The sequence below is a fragment of the Polypterus senegalus genome, chromosome 1 (genome assembly GCF_016835505.1).
Source record: "Polypterus senegalus isolate Bchr_013 chromosome 1, ASM1683550v1, whole genome shotgun sequence".
In the NCBI taxonomy this organism is placed as follows: domain Eukaryota; kingdom Metazoa; phylum Chordata; class Cladistia; order Polypteriformes; family Polypteridae; genus Polypterus; species Polypterus senegalus.
Genome location: NC_053154.1, coordinates 218938212 through 218963413, shown reverse-complemented (window position 1 = coordinate 218963413; position 25202 = coordinate 218938212).

Sequence of the window (25202 nt, the reverse complement as noted above, 5' to 3'; positions counted from 1 at the left end):
CCTTAGTGCCAATTGGGCATCATTTAAATGCCACGGGCTACCTGAGCATTGTTTCTGACCATGTCCATCCCTTCATGACCACCATGTATCCATCCTCTGATGGCTACTTCCAGCAGGATAATAAACCATGTCATAAAGCTCAAATCATTTCAAATTGGTTTCTTGAACATGACAATGAGTTCACTGTACTAAAATGGCCCCACAGTCACCAGATCTCAACCCAATAGAGCATCTTTGGGATGTGGTGGAACGGGAGCTTCGTGCCCTGGATGTGCATCCCACAAATCTCCATCAACTGCAAGATGCTATCCTATCAATATGGGCCAACATTTCTAAAGAATGCTTTCAGCACCTTGTTGAATCAATGCCACGTAGAATTAAGGCAGTTCTGAAGGCGAAAGGGGGTCAAACACCGTATTAGTATGGTGTTCCTAATAATCCTTTAGGTGAGTGTATATAGATAAGTGTATGTGTAGATATGTTTATATGTATATATGTATAAGTATATATGTTTATTATATGTGTGTGTGTGTACTGTATATATATATATATATGACAGCAACACTCATAACAGTGACAAAACAATTACATTGACAATCATGTTACGTTATTTTTAAAATGTTTCCTTTTCTTTTTCATTACTTCTTTAACACACTACTTCTCCGCTGCTTGAAGCGAGTATTTTGCTAGTATATATATATATATATCATTTTTAATGTAGGTAAATCATTTTGACCTATGCCGTGTGTAGAATTTCAGCGAATGTGAAATGGAGGTCCTGCTAGCTGAAATAGAGAGCAGGAAAAATGTTTTATATGGTAACTTAGGAAGTGGCATTAGCAACAAAAGGAAATTGATGGAGTGGCATAGAATGGCGAACGCAGTCAAGAGTGCTGGAGCAGAAAATCGTACTGTGACCGAATTAAAAAAAGAAGTGGTCTGACATCAAAATTGCCATGAAAAGGAGAGTCGCAGCTCATCGTCTGCATGTTAGCTCCACTGGAGGAGTTACTGAACTCCTGGAGCTCACACCGTTTGAGTGGCGAGTTGCAGCAAGTATTGGCAACAAATTCATTGCTGGCATTTTACCAGCGGGGGAGGGAGATTCTGACAAGGCGAGTTTTTATTGATTTTTTGATTACCATGATCCATACTCGTGTAAATAATTTGCATGAGTAACAAGACAAATAATCAGGTATTAGTTACTGTTTATTTACTTCTAGACAATAGTACAAAAGCTGAACCCAATGCTGAGGACATGGATCTGGGCGATGATGGTGCTGCTTCAGTGCCAACCACATCTTCAGGCACTGGCTGCTCAAACACCCCTGCCTCGGAAACTGGTGGGCGATCATCTGGCCGTGTGCTGACTGATGCATTTCTAGAATCTCAAAATGCATTGGTGAATGCAGTGAGAGATGTGGCCAATGAACTACGAAATATCAAAGCAGTATTGTGTGACATTAACCAAAAATGAAATGAATTTGCGAAAAAATAAATGATGCATCTGCTTACCTGTTTTTACATTCTGTTAATTACATTCATTCGACATTGTAATGCTGTCCGGTGTGGCTGACCATTTGGTGGTCCAGGTTCAGGTTCATCATACCGCATCTCTTCAGGTACCGGCAAGTTACGAATGAGTGCCATGTTATGTAGAATGCTACATGCTTGCACGATGCAACACACTTTTTGTGGACTATAGAGCAGCATTCCACCAGTCTTATACAGTTAGTGCCAACGGCCCTTAAGCTGCCCTATAGTACGTTCTACCACCGCCCGAGCCCGAGACTGGAGGTCAGTATAACGTCGCTCTTGTTCAGTCAGTGGGCTGGCGAGAGGGGTGAGGAGCCACGTCTTCAGCTGAACCTGAATAATCATGTTATATGGTTACATTGTACAGATAACATACAACTGTAACCAAAAAGGTAATAAATGTCTTATCTTACCGAGAAGCCAGCCATCACACACAGCACCATTTTTAAGTTTGTTCCCAACACTACTATGTCTCAGGATGAATGAGTCATGAGTTGAGAAAGGCCATCTCGCAACAACATTAGTGAGGCGCATTTTCGCATCCTGATATTTTTAAATTCTTGTGTACTTTTTTCTTGGTGTGTTTTTATCTGGTGTAATACAGTTTACTATTGTTTTTCCTGAAATGGTTGCCGTGTCTTTCATTGTTCGTTTACTCACCATCCAATTTAAAGTAACCTGTGTGCTATTATTTGTAAATCTCAAGAGTTCCCAATCTCTTAATAAAACTGGGTGGTGTAGTAGGATATTTTAACTGTGTCTAATTTAGATTATATGTAATAAGTGTGACCAGACACCTGTCATATGCATACACTGAAAAGTAAACATTAATTTTATTACAGATATCCCTTTTTTTCTCAAAGGGCCCATCCAAATAATAAAGAAGAATTAGCAAATTGTCACATTCATTTTCTCCTGCAGAAACTTGAAGTGGGGATGGATTGCTCATCAAGCTAATATTTACTAGATTTGATTTGAAACATTGTATTAATCCCAGATGCAAAATTGTCTTTTTGCATGACCTTTTGAGGGTCACAGAACAATGTCAGTCATAGCACAACTCCTCCGGAGCAATTTCAGGTTAAGGGCCTTGTTCTAGGATCCCTTCTAGCACTAATGGGATTTGACCCAGCAAACGTCTAGATTCCAGCTCATATCCTTAGACTCAGAGCCACCACTTTGCACCACTTACACATTTGTTTGTGTGCATCACACATTATTTCTGAAAAAAATAATAATTGCATCTTTAAATGCCTACTGTAAGAAATTTGAATGCAAAAAAATAATGCTGAGCTTTGACCTTTCACACTGCACATTTATGGATAAACAACTACAGTTTGTTTTCATCAGTAATGTTACCACAGCATACCAAGTACTGGTATTATGTTATTAGTTACTGTTAATCTTATGCAAAAATGTTAATATGCAAATAGCATTTTATGTGTTAATGGTAAATTAAATAAACAATACAAAAATATACTAACACATGAGCTTCAAGATACAGTATTATTATGTGTACGTTTCTGACTAGCATTAAGTGGAATTATCTATGATGTAAATCAACTGTTGACAAAGAATTACAAAATAAAATATAGATTTTCTATTGTTTGGTTTGACTGCAGAATTGTTGATTATGAGAGTGTGTTATTAACCAGTCAATCTAAAAGGAAAAATAAAAGAATTTGCTTGGTTGCTAGATTGGTATTACAGTTCAGTGCCAGAGCTTAGGTTTCAATTATAGTTGACATAATAAACTTTCCTTTTACAGTTAAAGGCTCCTAAATCAACAACAATGATGAGGTGACTGAGACGGCTTACAGAAAAGAGATTTGCCTTCTGACACCTTGGTGCTGCGGCAACAATCTCTCCATTAACGTCAACAAAACCACAGACAATAATGTCACAAACCTCAGGAAGCAGGTGGCAGGCAACACTCATTACTACATCAGTGGGGATGGTGTGGAGGGTGTCAGTTTTAAATTTCTTAGACTCACGAATGATCTAAACTGGGCACATTACATCTCAGGTATCATCAGGAAGTTTTGCCTGGGGTTTCCTGAGAAGTCTGAGGAAATTCCTGATATTTTCATTATTGTTCTGCAACATTTATATGTGCACAGAGGTGTCTGTATTAACAGGCATGTAACATTATGATACAGGACTTGTGTGGCACAGGACAGAATACTAGTAGTACACAGCTTCCCTCTGCTCATGATTTATACTTCGAGACACCTTACAGAGGCATATGGTACTGTTAAAGACCTCAGCTACTGTGCACATTCACTTTTCTGATGCTTCAGTTTGGGCAAATGGTAAAAGACTATATAACTGTCTTGCACCTATACAATTTAGGACAGATTTTACCTATAGGTCATAATCAGTCACTCATAATAGGATATGATTAGAGCAGACACACCCCTTTCAGTTTAAGATCCCATAGCTGACAATGTGTAACAGAGGAAAAACCAAAACCATGAGGTCAAAAGAATTGTGTTGCGATACATATGTGTGGAAGGCCACAAAACATTTTGCAGCACTGAAGGTTCCCAAGAGCACTATGACCTCCATAATTCTTAAACAGAAGAAATTTGGAACAACCATGACTCTTACTAGAGGTGATTGTTGGACAAACTGAGCAAACTAGGGGAGAAAAAGAGGTGACCAAGAATGCAATGTTCACTGCCTGAGCTTCAGACTACCTGTGCAGGGATTTGAGAAACATCAAGAAGGACAACCATCACTGCAACACTCAGTTCATATGGTTTTTATGGCAGAGTGGCCAGAAGACACATGAAAGCCCACTTGGGGTGTGCAAAATGGCACCTAAAGGACTATCAGACTATGGAAAAGTAGATTCTCTGGTCTAATGAAATCAGGATTTAACTGTTTGACCTAAATTGTAGGCATCAGATCGGGAAGAAACCAGGCACCACTCATCACCTGCATGATACCATTCCCATGCTGAGGCATGATGTTGGCAGTGGCAGGGAATTGAGACTAGTCAGAGTTGAAGGAAAGCTGAATGGAGCAAAGTACACATATATCCCTAATGAAACCTGCACCAGAGCGCAGAAGGACCTCAGACTGGGTCAAAGATTTACCTTTCAACAGGTCAATATCCCAAAGCATAAAGCAAAGACAACACAGGAGTGGGTTAGGGATGTCTCTGGGAACGTTCTTGAGTTGAACTACCAGACCCAAATTGAACATCTCTGTAGAAACCTGAAACTGACTGTCAACTGACGGTCTCCATCTAACCTGACAGAGCTTGTGAGGAAAGGATTTGCAGAGAAGAGTGAATACTCCCAAATCCAGGTGTGTTGTGTCATATCCAAGAAGACCTCAGACCATAATTGTTGCCAAAGATATTTCAACAAAGTACTGAGTAAAGAGTCTGAATACTTGAGTCAAGGTGATAGTTCAGTTTTTTATTTTTATTTTTAATTCTCGAATATGGAGTGTTGTTTAATGAAGGAAAAATGAATTTAAATGATTTAGCATAAGGCTCCAATATAACACAATTTGCAAAAAATGGAGATGTTTGAATACTTTTGAAGGCATATACTGCATTCCATATAAAATACATTAGTCTGCGAAAGACATGCAAGTAAGAGTATTATTTTACTATGTACATACAGCAAAAATATGCATAACTTTATACAATGAGGAAGAGGCAAATCTCACAAAATGTAGAATGACAAGAACAAAGTGATAATATCAAAAATAGACAAAAAAAACTTAACATTTTCCTTTGCATCACTTTTACTTGTTGTAGTTTTCTCTTGTTACATTTTAATTCCTTTCTTTCGGAACTATTTCTTCTTTACTCACTAGTTTTTTGTGTTCCACTATAAGATTATTCATCTTAAATATATAAATTATTGTTTATTTAAACATTTTTTCAAGCATTAAATATTCATTGCTATTTAAACATTATAAGTTTTCTTCATAACATTAATAGTGTCAGAAATTGTACTTTGTGATAATGGTATTTTTATGGGTTTTCTTTTTATAAAAAAATAAGCTAATAAATATATCAAATCACAGATTTTAAATCCTGCTTTGCAATTACAGAGTCATAGAGGACTGAAGTAATATCAGGAGCAAGGCAGGAGCCAAATTTGGATGTGCACCAGTCTATTGAAAATCACATCTATTCATACACCCACTCTGACAATTCTCAGAAAATGCCAATTAACCTAACACATGGGTCTTTAAGATACAGGAAAAAAAAAACACAAGTGAAGAATATTCAAGCCATAAGTGTGAAAATTAGATCTCACTTTGACAAAATTACCAAACTTGCCATTTAAGTGGGTTCAACAGTGGGCAGATGAACGGTATTAATATTTAATTGTCATAATTTTTCATTTGAGCTTTCTGCACAAATTGCTGTGTTGCTTACTTTAAAGTGTATTACCTGATTGCTTATTAGTAGGATGTTATTCTTCTTGTAAGCTTAGCTACAGTCTAATCACCCAAATTGTTAATAGTTTCTAAACACTTGTATGTGTTGTTTAGCACACATCAGACCTTTTGGCCGATGACTAGTTGACCGGATGTCTATTTTTAAAAGTCGTTAATAATATAAGTACAACGTTTTACTTCTTCTATAAGCAAACCTTACATAACCCTGAATTATGACCAGTTCAGTACTGTGTTTGCTGAGCAGTGATGTATTTCTAAATAGTTATCTATGCCTCCTGAAATTTCACTGTTTTTTTCAGACACATTCTGATTATTTTAGCTGAAATATTTCTTTAGATGGTTAAAGTGGTTAAAGTACAATACAGCCAAAAATAAAAATGTTGTGTCACAAAGAACCTGTTTACATCATTATTTCTTCTGTTATTGTTTGCTACAGTGTATTAAGCTTATGATGTTATACCAAAAATGCACTAATATATTTTTCTTTCATTTTCTTTAATGTAATGAGTCCTTCTACATTTTTCTATACACCTAATTTTTTTGTTCTTTTACTTTTTTAACAGCACAGATTTCGTTGTTTACTATGCACTAGCATGAAGCAAGCATTTTTGTAAAATTAATAATATCAATAATTTGCATTGTAAGTGGGATGCATTGTAGTGCAGTGGGGTCGTGCTGCTGTCTCATGGATCCAATATCTTTGCAAAGTTTAAACGTTCTACCTATATCGGTGTTGCTTTTCCTTCAGATACTCCGGTTTTCCTCCTAGTTTCTCCAAGATGTGCTGGTTAGGCTAATAGGCAATTCCAAATTGTCCCCTTTAAGTACAAGGGGTGTTCAATTACAAACAGGAATTTTCATGCTCTGTTCTTATTAAAAGTGCAAGGTAGACATGACTCAGTGGACAAACGCATGCAAGTTTGAAGATGTCGTTAGTAGTGCTAGCTGCTCTTTCCCCACTTCCTGTCAGTTGTAATTAATATGTCGAAGCAGGAGGTACAAAGTAGTGTTGCGCAGCGGATTATTATTAAACCTTTCACAAATGAAGGAGTCATTCTATCTCTGATTTATTCCAGACTTAAAAATCAGTTTGGGGATGAGTGTCTGTCTCCGTCTACAGTGTATGATTGGTACAAGTCATTCAGAGAGTGACTATCATGTCTTCGGTCCATTTAAGGAATTTTTAGGCGGAATGAAATTCAAGTCAAATGAGGAGGTTATTGACGCTGTGCAAGAATGGGTCAACATGCAGTCAAAAGACGTCTACTATTCTGGGATTAAGAAGCTTCCTGAGCACTGGGACAAGTGGAATGCAGTGGCAGGAGACTACATAGAAAAAGTGTGTAAGTTGTTTATTTGTATTCAATAAATAAAGTGTAAAATTCCTGTTTATATTTGAATGCCCCTCGTATATGCATATGTGGACCAATCAATACTGTGGTCCCTTTCTTCAGTGCTTCACCTACTGCTGCTAGTATTTGTGCCAGATCTAAGACTCTCTAAATTGGACCGTGCAGATATGAAAATGAAATCAAATTTTATTTGTTACATATAAAAAGTATATACAGTACACTATGCAGTGAAATGCCTAGTTGCTTAACTCTAAGGACTGTGATATTTAAGAATAATAGTAAAAGCGCAATAGAAATATTGCATGACTTTGTAAATATCAAAAGTCACTAGTATAATTTTAAATATGTAATAGTAATCGAGATAGTAATGATAGTAATTGAGAGACTGAGCGAGGAGTCTGAGTGTCTCAGCTTGCGAGTGTCCTGGATAAAAAACAAGATCCTGGCCTTTAATTACCTCTTGGGCACAGCCATCAGCTGTGTGTCTGTTTTCAGAGAGAGTGTCGACCTTGTCGAGAGGTTTACTTACCTTGGCAATGACATTCATGTCTCTGAGTACTCTTCCTATGAAGTCAGTAGATGGATTGGGAGAGCATGGGGGGTCATGAGGTCGCTGGAAAGAGGTGTGTGGTGCTCCCAATATCTATGCAAAAGGACGAAGGTCCAATTCTTTAGAGCCCCGGTGCTTCCTGTCTTGCTGTATGGCTGCGAGACATGGAAGCTATCCAGTGACCTGAGACAAAGACTGGACTCCTTTGGTACTATGTCTTTCTGGAATATCCTTGGGTACCGTTGGTTTGACTTTGTGTCAAATGAGCGGTTGCTCATGGAATCCCGAATGAGGCATATTACCTGCATTGCGAGGGAGCGTCAGTTATGGCACTACGGCCATGTGGCGCGTTTCCCCGAGGGTGATCCAGCTCGTAAGATCCTCATTGTTGGGGAACCGAGTGGCTGGATCAGGCTAAGGGGTTGCCAACGTAATACCTGGCTGCTGCAGATAGAGGGTAATTTTTGGAGGGTGAGACTGCCAACTGGGATCCCGAGTTGTTTCGTTGTGTAGTGGGTGTGGCAACACACTGTACCAATGCATGCTCCCCAACTTGACTTGATAGTAACAAATAGCTCAATAAATAACTTAATAACTTAAATTACTTAATGAAAGGGAGTTAACAATAGGGCATCATGTAGTTCTAGACACTTTCCTTATCCAAAATGCATATGGACTATGGAAAAAAGCTCCTCCTCAGTCTCTCTGGGCAGCAGTACTGTTTACCTGGTTGCAGCACAGCAAAGAGGCCGATGTTGGGATGGCTGGAATCATTTATTATTTTCTTTGCCCTGGTCCAGCATTGCTTGGTGTAGATGTCCTCAAAGATAGGAAGTGCACATTCAGATATGTCCTCAGCTGACTGTTTCTGTTTCCAAGTAATACTTCCTGTCAGGATACTTTTGAAGGTTTATGTGTAAAAGTTCTTTAGTAATTTGGAGGGCAGCCTGAAATCTCTAAGGTGTTCGAAATGGTAAAGCCCTTGTCAAGCCTTCTTTACTGAGGTGTCAGTGTGCTTGATCCAGACCATGTCCTCTGTGATGTAGACACTGAGGTATTTGAAACTATCCACGTCTCCTAATGGGTGTTGTTAATACTGAGGGGATGGTAGTGCCTCTGCCGTTTTCTCCCAAATTCCACAATCAGCTCCTTTGTCTTGCTGACATTCATATGCAAGTTGTTGTCCTGACACCAGTGTGACAGAATGTTGTATATTTTAAATTATTACCTGTTCTTTTATGCTTTTACATCTGAATCCAACCCCTCCACTCTTGTTGTATAGATAAAACACTTGGATGAAATCACAAATACAGATATGTATGCATTAATATCTTATGATGTACACTGTAGCTGTGAGTAGCCTATATTGAAATAACATGAAGGCAAAAAAAGTGAATGGTGCAGGTAAGAAAGACTGCCTTCACATAAATAACCCAGTATAAAAATAAGTATATAATAATCATAAAAGGAAACTAGTGGATTATTCTTAGAGCCTTAGAAATGCCACGCCAGTTAATTACAAATGTACATAATTGATGTACTGGGTAAGAAAATCACCACAATACTGAAAGGGAAAAATCAATGGATTGAAAATAGATGCATCAGTATTATTAATTATATCTGTATTAGCAGTTTGTGTTTGCAAAAACTTTTTCCTTCCTCTAACTTTCAAAGCAAGTGCTACAGTATTATGCAGAAATGATAGTTTGATTACTAAGTAACAAGCACCCACTGAGAATCTGAGAGCTGTATGGATCCATGCATTACATAAACCCTTTTTACACTAAGAAGGACAAAACAACAGCATGCTAATGAGAAAAGCATGAAGTTTATTGCTAATCTGTTTTATTCTACACAGGCGCTGAGCTCTTCTGAAACACCCGTGCTGTAACGATTAACGTTATGTTGATGTTTCCCATTAATTTCCTATTGGCAATGTAATATTTTCCTCCATATCTTCTCTGCCACTAAAAGCAATTTGTTTTTATAAAGATTTTCTATTTTGCTGCAAATTAGATTGAAATGATATGGAGTTGCAGAGATATTGTGCTCCCTATGAAAAGATTTTGCCAGAAAATACTTTTTCCATAATCAAGCATATACAGTAGATCTGTGAAGAAGTGATGCCCAGGCAGCTTGGATGAGCAGCTGGTAGTGGCTGCCAGTTTGAAACAGTCAAGCTGGCATATTGTATGCTGTTGGAGAGATAGAAAAATAAAATACTTACATGACTCTGCGGATTTGGAGAGTGAGACCCACCATAACATCCAAAAGAATCCAGATAAATTAATTCTGCACATTTAAAGCAGAGTAATTTAAAGAGAAAGACACTTTATGTAGAATTTTTAGGAAAAAGCAGGAATCAATGCTGAGGGATGCAGTACAGCATAAAGTACACTAAGACAGTGTTGTAAGTATGAAAGCTAATCAAACCAGGACCTAAAGGGAGCAAAGATGGATTAGTAGCATGGCTATGACACATGCCGTGCAGAACTGTAGTCCAAGGCAGCGTTTTTCACCCTTTTTGACTCAGATGACTGAGAAAATCTTCGCTGTCCGGGAATGTTGGAAAATATAATCCTATTTTCTCTGTATCATAATTTGTCCAACCAGTGCTTTAAGTGGAAACATATAACTGTTGGCACTCTGATTTGAAGTCTGATTTCTTAATTGAGTGGAAATTTTACCCTCCAGATTTACTAATATTAGATTGGAGAGCAGGGATCCCTCTGGTAGTTTTAAGTATCAAGATTTACTACACAGCAAAATGGCCAAAATATTGGTGTTGGTGATATATGACCGGAGTTAGTGTTCTTATAACTCTATTGTGATATTTTATTGAACATTATTTTTTTTAGATTTAACACAACCTGGATTGATCATCAAACAGAGTCTGAATTCTGCTTCAGAGTTAAGAGATTAATATACTTTAAAGTGTAAAAATTGAACAGATGGTAACTGCCCCTGTCAGTAAATCATGGCGTTCATACATTGTGTGGAATGGAATAGAAGGCTGGTCCAGGCAAGAAGAGTGAATAATGCCATATCCCTCTTGACCAAACATGTAAAGATTGCAAATTAATTTAATTTTCTATTGCAATTGTAGTTGTACAAATTTTAATTCAATGTTGTTGTCTCTTTTTATGTTGTTTTTGATTGTTAAAGTTGGTATCTACTCAAAACCAGATATTCCTGGAGTATATAGAAACCAGTGTGATGAAAGACAGGTCTTTGGCAGTGAAAGCTTGTTTTTGTTTGTTTGTTTTTAACACTAGAATACCTGAAGCCTACAAAAAAACTTGTAAACCCAGGCCACCTTAAATTCCCTAGCACCTCCTCATCAGTGTCTTTTGTTTTATAAATGTGTCGATCAGGACCAATAGCAGGCAGTCTGCTATCCCATTCCCCCACCGACACAGCTTTAGTCATACACAGCTCAAGTCTGTTTATCTGGATGCAAGATGTCTTGAATTGTAGAGGGTAAATAATATATTGTTTTTTAGAACACATACATTTCATGTGTGCTCCGTGTCTACAATGATCTGTGTAAATGCTGGATGACAGGAAATGTGAGGCAAGAAATGTTGTACACATAACTAAAACAGACATTTTTTTCATGTTCTACTAATAAGTAGCAAAATGCTGACATGAAGTGTATAATGTGTGAAGACTGAGTTCCAAATATCAAATAAACACTTTCACAAAAGACACAGATATAACAAAACAAGTATGCTTTTTTTCTAGAGTTTAACCAAAGTTAAAGAAATTGTGATAGGGTGCGACACACACACACACACACACATATTCATCTGCTTGAATGTTGCAGAAGTAAGAACTGCTGTTTCCAAGTTGAGAGGATGTTTTGAGTAGTTAGCAGCTATTATTATTACTATTACAGAATAAAAACATACATTTGATTTATTTAAGTCTGTAGCCGCTGGTGTAAATTGATAGTACTTGTAAAAGTCAGTGTTTTGTTTTATTATTCACTTTTTTTTTATTAATTTTATTACAATCCATACAAAGCAATCAAGTTTTTACAAAATGAGAAATTAAGTTAAGAACAGATCGATCCCCACCCTGAGAGAGAGAGCAAGCCAAACGGCGTTAAATTTAAGGCTTGTAAACATACCTAAATTAATAAATTCTCTGTGCTTTATGAACTTATTTTAAAATATTACTGATTAGATCCTGCCATGTTTTAAAAAAAGTCTGCACGGATCCTCTAACTGAGTATTTGATTTTTTCCAATTTCAAATAATATAACACATCGGTTTCCCACTGACTTAAAAGAGGAGAGTTTGGGTTCTTCCAGTTTACCAGAATAAGTCTGCGTGCCAAAAGTGTAGTGGATGCAATCACAATTTGTTTGTCTTTCTCCACTTTAAGCCCCTCTGGAAGAACACCAAACACAGCTGTTAATGGGTTAGGAGGGATTGTGAGTCCAAGGCTGTCTGAAAGGTAATTAAAATTTTTGTCCAGAATAATGTTAATTTGGTGCAGGCCCAGAACATGTGACCCAGTGAGGCTGGGACTTGGTTGCAATGTTCGCAGGTTGGATCATGCCCTGGAAACATTTTGGAGAGTTTTAGTCGAGACAGATGTGCTCGATATATAATTTTGAGTTGTATAATTGTATGCTTTGCATATGGAGCTCGAGTGAATTCTCTGCATTGCTACTTTCCACTCCTTTTCTGATATATTAATTGAGAGATCTTTTTCCCAGTGTCCTCTTGGATCTTTGAAAGGGTGGGATTGTAGAATGATTTTATATATTGTAGAGATGGAGTCTAAGTCCTTGAGATTGAGCAATATTTTTCCAGCATGGATGAGGGTGCAAGATGAGGAAAATCTGGAAGGTTCTGTTTAACAAAGTTCCTGATTTGAAGATAGTGAAAGAAATGTGTAGCTGGAATGTTAAATTTGGAATGTAATTGTTCATAGGATGCAAAGACGTTGTCTATATAAAGATCTCTAAGCAAGTTAATTCCAAATTTTTCCAGATATTAAAACTGCATATGTTTGTGAAGGTTGAAAGAGGTGGTTCTCTTGCAGAGGTGCCACAGATAGAAGCTTCTCCGTCTTAAAATGCTTTCTACATTGGTTCCAGATTCTAAGTGAGTGGAGCACAATTGGGTTATTTGTATATTGCCGATAGCGTGTGTTTATTGGAGCACAGAGCAAGGAATACAAAGAAGTACTGCAGGATTTTACTTCTATTGCGGTCCAAGCCTGTGTATGTTCTTCTGTTTGTGTCCAGGTTCGTCTGTATATTTGCTGCCCAGTAATAAAACTGGAAGTTAGGTAGAGCCATGCCACCTTCTGCCTTTTGTCTTTGTAGGGTCGCTCTTTTGATGCGTGGATGTTTTGAATTCCAAATAAATGAGGTTATTGTTGAATCTAATTGCTAAAGAATGATTTATTAATGTATATTGGGATGTTTTGAAATAAAAAGGAGCTTAGGAAGAATATTCATCTTAACAGTGTTAATTCTTCCAGCTAGTGTGAGATGAAGGGTTGACCATCTATGCAAGTCTTGTTTAATTTTTTCCATGCAGACGGCAAAATTTTGTTGATATAGAGCTTTATGTTTACTTGTGATGTTTACCCCATGGTATTTAAACTGTTCTGCAATGATAAAAGGTAGGGTATCTAATCTAATATTATATGCTTGAGAATTCACTGGAAAGAGTACACTTTTATTCAGATTAATTCTGAGACCAGAGATCTTTTGAAATTCTGTGAGTGCTGCTAAGACTGCAGGCACAGAATTTTCTGGGTCTGATATATACAGTACCATATCATCTGCATATAATGAGATTTTCTGTTCCAGTCCTTCTCTGCTAATCCCCTTTATCTGATCAGTATTTCGACAATGTATTGCCAGTGGTTCAATGGCAATCGCAAACAGCAGCGGTGACAAGGGCATCCTTGTCTAGTGCCACGTTCTAGTTTAAAGTAGTCTGAGCAAATGTTGTTGATGCAAACTGAAGCTTCTGGGTTAGTATACAGTAATTTAATCCATGCACAAATGTTTGGGCCAAACCCAAACTTCTCCAATGTAGTAAAAAGGTATTTCCATTCAATCATGTCGAATGCTTTTCTGCATCCAATGATAATAATATTTCTGGGGTGTTTGATTTAGTTGGTGAGTATATTACATTAAACAGGCGTCGAAGATTTGAAGATAAGTGCGGCCCCTAATAAATCCAGTTTGGTCTTGTGATATTACTGAGGGAGCACTTTCTCCATCCTTCTGGCTATGATTTTAGAGAGTATTTTAACGTCGTTATTCAGAAGTGAAATTGGTCTGTATGATGCACATTGTAATAAGTCCTTATTTTGTTTTGGAAAGACAATGATTTGTGCTTGGAGAAAGGTTTGTGGAAGGCTTCTGTAAATGTTGCTAATAGGAGGGGAGCTAGCTGAGCGGAGAATTTCTTGTAAAATTCTGCAGGGTAGCCATCAGGGCCTGCTGCTTTCCCGCCTTGGAGTGACTTTATAGCATCTAGTAATTCTGATAACGCCAGAGGTTTATCAAGTTCCTCCACACTAGAAGCGTCTATTTGTGGTATCTGTAATGTATCCAGAAATGCATTAGATTGTGTATTGTCTTCTTTAAACTCAGTAGTATATAGGGATTTATAGTAGTCTCTGAAAGTGTGCATTATATTTTTGTGTTCGATGATTTTATCTCCGTTCGTGTTAGTGATTACCGAGATTGCGTTGCGCACTTCTTGCTTGTGAATTTGTTAAGCTAAAAGCTTATTACCTTTCTTCCCATGTTCATAGTAATGATGTCTGGATTTGTAGATTAGTTGTTCAGTTTCTTTAGTTGTCAAGAGTGGGAAAGATATGAGATAATCTGTCCTCTTAAGAAGGCCTTAAGAGTTTCCCAGAGTATTCCTGCAGAGATCTCGGGGGATGTATTTGTCTCTAGAAAGAATTTGATTTTTTTGGATATAAATTCAGTACAATTCTCGTCAGCTAATAGAAGCGGGTTGAGGCACCATCTGCGGGGTGAGTGCATGGGGCTTAGTAATTTTAGCTCCAAGATCATAGGCGCATGGTCAGAAATAACAATAGCATCGTATTTGCAAAATTTAATCTTAGGCAAGAAGTTATTGTCTATAAAGAAGAAATCGATCCTTGAGTAGCAATGATATACTGGTGAGTAGAAAGAATATGTTCTTGAATTTGGGTTTAAAAACCTCCAGGAGTCTGATAAGTTGTGATCAGTTATACACTTTGTAATTATCTTTGCGGTGTTAGATGCTGTTCCTCCTGTGGAGGAAGTCCTATCTAAAAGTACACTTTTATTCTCTCAGTCAAGTTCACACTCTCCAAGATCTGACACTGTTAGTTTTCAAATTAGGGGTGTTTGATGTGGTGTCAAACTGATTGTTTATTTAGGTCAGCTGCCACACATCGGCACTCTCTGGATTGCAATTAGGGTGCTGCTCCCACAGGAGTAGAAGGAGAGTGCATGACCAGAAGGAGATGGGTGAGGACCATGAAAGGAAAGAAGTAGGAAAAGAAAGCAGAATCGGGGTGATCACGCCAACACAGTGATGAGGACACAAGTGGTCGGCACCTAGAGAGGGAGTGAGCAATTGGGCGCTCAAGGGATGGCTTGTACTCCGCTGATTAATTCAAAGGTATCGGGGACAATCGGAAAATTCCTCCCTGGATCCAGTAGATGCCAAGAGAGCGTAATGGAAGACAGAGGGCCAGCTATAACAGGCAGAAGAGGAAGCAGTCTGAATGACGGGCAAAAGTTGGGAGCAGAGCTGCTGGCATATCCACTAGCTGAGAATACCTGATAGGTTGAGATGGGCAGACAGAGAGTGAAAGATGTGCGGGATTTGGTGAAAGAGAGAGAGAGAGGAAAAAAGGAACCCTATATCTGCATGGTTTAAGCCTGATTTTTACTTGTGGATTGATTTATTTATTAGCGTTTAACTTTCATGCATGACACCTGTTTTTATTATGAAAATGTATTTATTTAATGAGGACTCTTCACTCCATTGCACATTGGGGTCTTGAACCCTGGATTGTATTAACAGCATTTGAACACTTTGCACCACCTCTTGCTTGTTTAATAAAGTATCTCTCTAATTGTTCTCAGTAGAGAATGGACAACATTTTAGTGGACAATATGGTTCAAAGTCATGGATATTGGAGTGAAACTCTTTTTTATTATCCTGAATTCTTCATATTGATTTTTGACAATAGCAAAACAGAAGAAAATCAAATGCGACACTTGAAAAAATGTTTATAAAACTAATACATCGTCTTACATTTGTGATTGTTTGGTAATTAACTTTCCAATAAAGAGGGATCCCTCCTGTGAACCTACATGTGCCCTATGCCTGTGGCGTAATCACCATATTCACAAATTTGTGAGACACAAACTGAAAGAGTGGTTATTGGGATGTATTCATTTTAGTATTTTGAATACATTGTTACAGTATTTACGATGGCCTTTATTAACATGCTAGATAAAACACAGTTTCTTGGCTTCCATGTGATCTGTGAATCTGTGATTCCTAAATTTATATTGTCATCATATCAAGATGATCTAGAAGTCATTCATATGTTACATCAGACTGTTGAATAGCTCTCAGGAAATCCCTGCAGAGGAGCAATATCCACACTGACCAGTCTCTCATTAAGGAAAAGATGAGGGCAACATTTCAGTACAGGCAAAATGTCATCCATGATCAGGAAATGTTTTAACATTTTATTTGTGATTTTCTGAAATACTAAGTTTTCTAAGCTCGCACAGATGAAACCAAACTCAATTAAAGACATGTCTACAGCTACAATTAGCAACACAACAGTCCAATTTTACAAGGCATAACACCTGAGGGAAAGCAGTGACCATAGCATCATACCACATGAGTCATGTTGTTGTAAAACATAAAAAGCAGGTTAAAGATGAAGAAATGGTGAAGGAGGAATTTCTGGAGGCTACACACTCACTGTTCAAAGATTTTAAGAATACAACTGAAATTGTGGCCGCTATAAAGGACATGCAGTTAACCCAGCCACAGGGGATGCATTAACCAGTGGTGTTTCTTTGTGCCGGTCCCAAGCCCAAATAAATGAAAAGCATTATGTCAGGAAGGGCATCCGGTGTAAGATTTTGCCAAATCAATATACAGACAACAATATAGATTTCCATGCTGGATTGGTTGAAGCCCCAGTTAACAACGGCCACCACCAGTACTGTTAGCCAACATAGTGCTGGTGAAAATTGGGCTACTGTTGGGCAAAAAAGGAGAAGAAGATGGGGGAGACGTTTTCGGAGGCAGGAGGAGAGGAGGATGGTAAAGAGTGGAACCGAACATCGGAACTTTGAATGTTGACAGTATGACTGGTAAGGAGAGTATTGGTATTGTGCATGCAAGAGACTAAATGGAAGAGGAGTATGGTCAGGTTGATCAGAGGTGGATTGAAATTGTTCTATCATGGTGTTGATGGGAGGTCAAATGGGGTAGGGGATATTCTGAAGGAACAGTATGTCAAGAGTGTTTTCTAGGTGAAAAGAGTCTCAGAAACAGTGATGATTATGAAGCTGGAAATTGAAGGTATGATGATATTATTAGTGCATATGCCCTGAAGGTTGGGTGTGCGATGGATGAGAAAGAAGATTTCTGGAGTGAGTTGGATTAAGGGACATAGAGTGGTGATTGGAGTGAATTTCAATGGATATGTAGGTGAAGGGCACAGAGGGGATGAGGAGGAGAGGAATGAAGGTCAGATGATAGTGGATTTTGCGAAAAGGGTGAACATGGCTCTGGTGAAAATGTATTTTAAGAAGAGGGACGAACATAAGGTGACATACAAGAGTGGAGGAAAATACACAAAGATAGATTATATCTTATGCAGGTGGGTCAATCTGAAGGAGATTGAAGACTGCAAAGTGGTGGCAGGGGAAAGTGCAGTTAGGCAGCATAGGATGGTGCTCTGTAGGATGATGTTGGAGATCAAGAAGATGGAGTGAGTGAGGGCAGAGCCAAGGAGTAAATGGTGGAAATTGAAAAAGGAAGACTACAAGGTTGAGTTCAGGGAGGAGGTAAGACAGACACTGGGTGGCAATGAAGAGTTGTCAAACAGCTGTTCAACTACAGCAGAAGTAGTAAGGGTGACAGCAAGAAGGTTGCTTGGTGTGACATCTGAAAAAAGAAACCTGGTGGTGGAATGGGGAAGTACAGAGTATTCAGAGGAAGAGGTTGGTGAAGAATAAGTGGGATAGTCAGAGAGATTAAGAAAGTAGACAGCAGTGTAAAGAGATAAGCCGTAAGGTGAAGAGAGAGATGGAGAAGGCTAAAGAAAAGGTGTATGATGAGTTGAAAGGTTTGACACTAAGGAGAGAGAAAACAACCTATACCGATTGGCTAGACAGAGGAAGAGAGCTGAAAAAGTTGTGCAGCAGGTTGGGGTAATAAAGGATAATGACAGAAATGTACTCACAAGCGAGGTAAATTTGTTAAGCAGATGGAAGGAGTACAGAGAGGATGAGGAATGAAGATGATGAGAAAGAGAGAAGGTTGGATGATGTGGAGGCAGTGAATCAGGAATGGCAATGGATTAGCAAGAAGGAAGTATTAACAACTATGAAGAGGAAGAAGATTGTGAAGGCTGCAGGTCCAGATGGCATACCTGTGGAAGCATGGAAGTGTTTAGGAGAGATTGCATTGAAGTTTTTAACCAGATTGTTTACTGGAATCTTGGAAAGTGAGAGGATACCTGAGAAGTGGAGAAGAAGTGTACTGGTACTGTTTTTTAAGAATAAGTTTAAATACTTTGGATCAACAGTACAAAGTAATGGGGATTGTGGAATAGAGGTGAAAAAGAGAGTGCAGGCAGGATGGAATGGATGAAGAGGAGTGTCAGGAGTAATTTGTGACAGACGGGTAACAGCAAGAGTGAAAGGGAAGGTCTACAGGATGGTACTAAGACTAGCTATGTTATATGGATTGGGAACGGTGGCACTGACCAAAAAACAGGAAACAGAGTTGGAGGTGACAGAATTAAAGATGTTATGACTTGCATTGGGTGTGACAAGGACAGACAGGATTAGAAATGAGTACGTTATAGGGTTCAGCTCAGGTTCGACGGTTTGGAGACAAAGTCAGAGAGGCAGAATAGCGTTGGTTTGGACATGTGCAGAGTATAAATGCTGGGTATATAGGGAGAAGGATTCTAGGGATGGAGCTGCCATTCAAGAGGTAAAGAGGAAGGTCTAAGAGAAGGTTTATGGATGTGGTGAGAGAAGACATGTAGGTGGTGGGTGTGATAGAGCAAGATGTAGAGGATAGGAAGATATGGAAAAAGATGATCCGCCATGGTGAGCCTAAATGGGAACAGCCAAAAAAATAAGTTAAATTGTGATACTTTCCATTACTATGCAGGTTTTGTGTCACATTGCGCAGAGCATTTTATGTATTTATTTTTTAAATTTCTTTATGCTTAGAAGGTTGGGCATAACACTGTTCTGTCAGGTGGTAAAGATGGACTGCACCATCAGGTCCATAGTTAATGGAAATAGGAATTTGGATTTAATTGACTGTCAACAGCTATTTTGTACTTCTTGGCAACAGGCAGCAGTGAAATCGTTCACTCATTCATTCATTACCAGTTTACTGGTCATTTTCAGGATTTACCCAGGTTGGCATAATTTCCACTCCATTCCCCATGATTATGAGCATTCTTTGAGGCAAAGCCTATTTTTTTCATATCATCTAACACCTCCTCCAATCATGTCTTCTTCTCTCAGAGCTACATCCTGGCCATCTCCACTTTAGTGCATCTCTTCACCCGGTCATCTTCCGTCTTTTCTTCCACATCCCCATAAAACCTTACTCTGTTTCTCCTCAGCACTACATCTTTCACCTCCACAACAAGTTTTTATCTTAACTAGGCATTCATCTTCCCATATCTGCCTAATAATTCTTATCATTGTTCTTTCCAGCTTGGCTTCATTTCACAACTTCATTAACCACATTTCACTCTCATAGTGTATACTACTCCTTATACAGTTATAAAAAAACCTTCCCCTTCAATGCCACAGAGACCTCTTTAGTAGACAAAATGAAGGAAAGATACAAGAATTATTTCAACATAACTCTCACCCTAGCAATCACTGAAGTGCCCAATGTGTTACCCAAGTAACAACTACATTTATTTATAAAGTACATTTTCATTTAATATATTTAGCTCAAAGCGTTTTGCAAGAATTTAAAGAAAATGTAAAATAATTCAATAATAAAAATAAATATAATTTACAGATAAACAAATAAATTATAGAAATGGAACAGTTCTTAAGCATTGCTTTAACTACTATTAACTAAACGCATTTAGTTCATCAAATTGCAGAGCTTCCCAACTTTCTCCAAAACAACTCGAGGTGGTACTTGCTTCCTGCATACTACCATTCACTCTGTTACATATTCTATTCTCTCACTAATTGAACTGAGTTTTTTCCAGGACCTTCGCCTTCACCTGAAACCATCAGCTTGGTTCTTCTTGCATATAACCTGAAGCCTTTTGCTTCTAAAGTACCTTTCCATTTCAGTATCTTCTTTAGCTACACTTCATGTTTTAATGGCAACAAAGTGATTATCAGCATACAAGAATTCCCATGGCAATCCTTCCTGGACTTCCTTAGCCATCTCATTTACTAACACGGAAAGCAATCGACTCAGAATGGATCCTTAGTACAGCCCAATCTTCATTTCTCCGTCCACAGTACTGACCACTATTAGTGATTATTCATACATCATTCATCCAAAAATTTACTTTCTAATGCCAACCTCAGTGGCTCAAGTTGTACCCTGTCAAATTCTTTCTCCAGATCTAAAAAGGCATAATGCACCTTCCTTCCCCTCAATAGAAGCTTTGTTTGCATTACCTACTACAAAGATTGTATCTGTCATTACCTTCCCAGGCATGCAACCTGTTAAAAAAATCCCCCAAGGAAGACAGGAATAGCTCAATCAATTAGATTTTTATTCAGCCACAGATGTGTACATGGATTCTAATAAGCACACTTCTTTAGTAATCTTCAGGAATATTCCCTTCACACCTTGTCATGATACACAGGTTTAGCGACCATTCATCTTTAGATCTTTAACCTTCCTTCAACATTTTCACTTGAGATGGTCCTGCTGTTTTACCTATGTTCATATTTTTTAGTAAAAAAAAAATCTATATTTTGAAATTTAAGATTTTTGTCCTGTATATCATAAACATCTTTCTGCAGATGCTGATACTATGATTTGTAATAATGGGCAATAGATGACAAAAATTGGTTAGTGAAGGGTAAATATAAGCTTTATATGGTTTATTGCAGGGAAAACATTTGGAAATATACAGATTTCCAACCTGCAGCACTAAATACCATCAACAATTCTTAATTGTAATATCTAAACCCACTTCAGTACCTTTGTATCTTTTGGGCTGAGCTTTAATTCCTACTGAATATATATATATTTTTAAATGGGACAATCTAACATTATCGCTGGTTTGGGAATAATGTCATGCATTTCATAATTCCAGGAGGCTCACACACTATATTTTTCTGACAAGAATCTTACTGTGTACACTATGGTCATTTCAGTCAAATTTCACCAAGCTATCTGAAAGTTTCCAGTAATAAAAACAAAACCTATGACGCTGTACAGCAGAAGCAATGTGGTTGATAAATCTGACACATTGAGCTGCATAAATTGTAGAATATTGGACCCTGTAGTTTTTGCTAGGGTTCCTACAAAACTACAGCTGCAGCCTTCATCTGACAGCATTCACCTTGGAACTGAAATTGTGTTCAGCTGTAGAAGTATGGCTCTGTTTCATCAAACAGTGCCATGTAGCAAGGTGAAAGCACAGAGTGGCATCCACAATTCATAGCTGTGCTGGACAGGAAGAGCTAATCAATGGATTATATGACTTGAATAACATGGAGCAAATGTAGACAAGGAAATAGAGGAATCATAGTTGGTTGAATTTTTGGAATTACTATTTAATAATCCAATTTGAATAAGAATTAGTAAAATATGCATTTAATTAACTGAATATCTCAGCTCCTTTGTCATATACATATTGTCCTTTTGAACGCTTTTCTGCTTCAGCACAAGCATTTTCCCTTTCGTCAGTGGCTTTGTCTACATTTTAATGGTCCAGCTCCTTTGTGATATATTACTATCTATATAATATGTAACTGTAAGAATTCACTAAAACTTCCATTCTGTAACTAATTATTCTAATTCAAATTTTATTATAAAATAATTAACTCCAAATAATTAAAAAATTAATTTAAAAAGTAATTTTCCAAGTAGACCATGCAGGCCGCTTTACAGTGAGACATTAAGTCATTCAGTATTAAAGAAAAAGAAACAAAATTCAAAACAGGGAAAAAAAGATCAGTGCAGTAAATAACTGATTATTTGATTAACTGATAACATGAATTGTTATACAGCTAAATACCACATTTAAAGGGCTCAAGATTTTGTCACATTGAAGAAAAACAAACCTTGTTTTCTCTTTGATGTTAGGAGCTGTATATTTTTGTAAGAGAAAAGAAAAAGGTGTTTGCAACTGTGTGCCTGTTATCTTAGGACATCATGATTTTGTCTGTACCAGAACACTTTATTTTAGCAAGTGATATCATATATAACATTTAACGTTTTGCTTTGTTCTGTGATAACAGTTTACATATAAGAAGTCTTATTCTGTAAACCAAATGTTTAGACAATATTTAAATTGATTTTTTTTGTGGGACTTTGGATGTTAGTTAATGGCAGAGGGGTACTGCTAGAATGTTCCTTTTATCTGAGTGACACTGATATGTTTACTAGCTACTTTATGTAAATAAATCTACATGGTATCGCAAGCTATTCTCTTGTGATTAGTCAGACTTGCTATGGAGACCCTTGCTATTCACATAGTGAGCCTCAACCAGTTGGTATAAATAAAAGACGTCTTTGATTTTCAATTATACAATGACTTATTTTCCTGCAACAACTGTGTCTATTGCTCTGTTAAATAAAAACTGTGCATGTACCTATTTTCTTTACCTATACAGAATTATTTATGATATGAGGGTAAGCCTCTTAACATTTTACTATTTTGTCTGCCCTTTCTCTGAAGAGCTTCTATATTGTTTCTAGTAATGACCAGAGGTGGGTAGAGTAAAAAGTATTTGGTGAAAAGACTACTCAAGTACTGAGTAACTGTTTGATCATAATAAATGATTTATTTTTTAGTAATGTTGTAATAAGACAGACAAAAATATAAAATAATATGCAAATTCTTTTATTTATTTAATAATAAAATTAAAAATGAGTAAAAATAAATAACATCTTTACAAAATAAAGATAAACAAATAACACTAAGTTCTAAATCCCAGTTTTTCACAACAAAGCATTTGACGCCAATACCTACAGTAGGTAACATGTATGTTTAAACAGTGCAAACTACTTACATTGACAAGATATACTGTACACTGACAGTATAATACTGCATATGCACTTGCCCTCCAAATGGCACAGCTGATAGAAAATAACATTAGAACAAGGCAGCTTGTGCATGTACAAGAAGTCTCACTTTACCTTGAGTGCCTGTGCCTGTGCATGTTTAGTTAAAACGAGCTTGTTCTTCACTCAGTGAAGTTTTGGTTAAGCTTTAGCAGGAGTTGGCTCTCATTTTTTATGTACAGTGGAACCTTGGATTGCGAGTAACTTGGTTTTCGAGTGTTTTGCAAGACGAGCTAAAATGTTTAATAAATTTTGACTTGATAAATGAGCGAGGTCTTGCAATATGAGTAGTCTGTATACGCTATGTCAGCCAAGCGTCACATGATCACAACTGAGCTGATGGTTCTTCTCTCTCTCGTTGTGGGATTGCGGGCAATCATCAGTTAGTGTGCCTCACTCATATAGTCAACATCCGTACGAGCGTATACTGTTTACTACAGCATTGTGACCATGTGTGTGTGCTGTCACGTATGAGTCCTCATCTTGCACCCTAAAACATGACGTCTCAATACTTTAGCGAAACCATCTTTATTCATCTTGAAACAGGAACAGAGCGGTTATTTATTGTATTGGGATCTGCCACTCTCCTAAACAGACACAGCAGTCAGGCAGTGTCTATGCTGCCGCAGTTTGTGTGTGGTCATGTGACTACATGGCTTTGTCTGATTTGTGAAACGGAGCCATGTGATTATTATTGCTACATCTGATTGTGAAACAGTCATGCAGTAGATCCACTGGCGGCTTCTCTCTGGCAAAAATATAGCGTATCCAATGGAAAAAAAGTAACGATTGGAGTGTTGCCCAATGTAGCGGAGTAAGAATAGCGTTTCTTCTTCACAAATGTAATCAAGTAAAAGTAAAAAGTATGGTGCAGTAAAACTACTCTTAGAAGTACAATTTTTTTAAAAAAGATACTCAAGTAAATGTAATGGAGTAAATGTAACTCATTACTACCCACCTCTGGTAATGACCCCTTTCCTAGTCACATGGTGCAGACAAGATCACAACTTTTGACATCACAATTCCAGTATAAAAGATGACAGTATGCGTAACTTATTATCTGAGCCTACTTTAAAGTGAACTATTAGTTGGGAAAAGAGTTCAAGAATTTTGATTTATATTTTCATCTGACTGTGGCTTTTTTGCTGCCTTTAGAGTTTTCCCTTAAAGTTTTCTCTGTGTACCAATCTTTGCAACATTATACAGTTCTAGTAATTTTCTTTATTGACAATTTTGCATCACTGCTGCTCAAAAACATTCATAACAAAAGTTCAGAAAATCAAGGTGACCACCTCAGAGGTTCAGAGAACAGCTGTTGAATTAGAGCCTCCAACACAGTTATAGTTCTAGACAGCACATTCCAAATCTGAAAAGATATGCGGGATATATCCAATAGGCTGTGTCAGACTAATCAGTGTTTATTCAGTTTTGATTTGCAATCAAAGAGCTTTGCAGCTGAAAGATCCAAAATTGTCTTTTTAATATCATTACTAGTAAGTAGGCAAGTCTCTGGAATGGGCAGACAATACACTCTACTGAGGCCTGAATTTAGATGCATTGGCACATAAATAGTCATTTGTATGTCAAATAGAAAAATCATATATTAAATGCTCTGAGTTTGGAAATAAGTCTCTATTAAGAACATATTTTTTTTTAAATCTGGATCATGTACATTACAAAATCTACAGTACACTGTGGTTTTCTAAAAGGCAGTGAGTGATGTTATAAACCATTGATCATTACTATTGAAAAACAAACACATGTAAAAGATACACAGTCTGCATTTTTTCTATC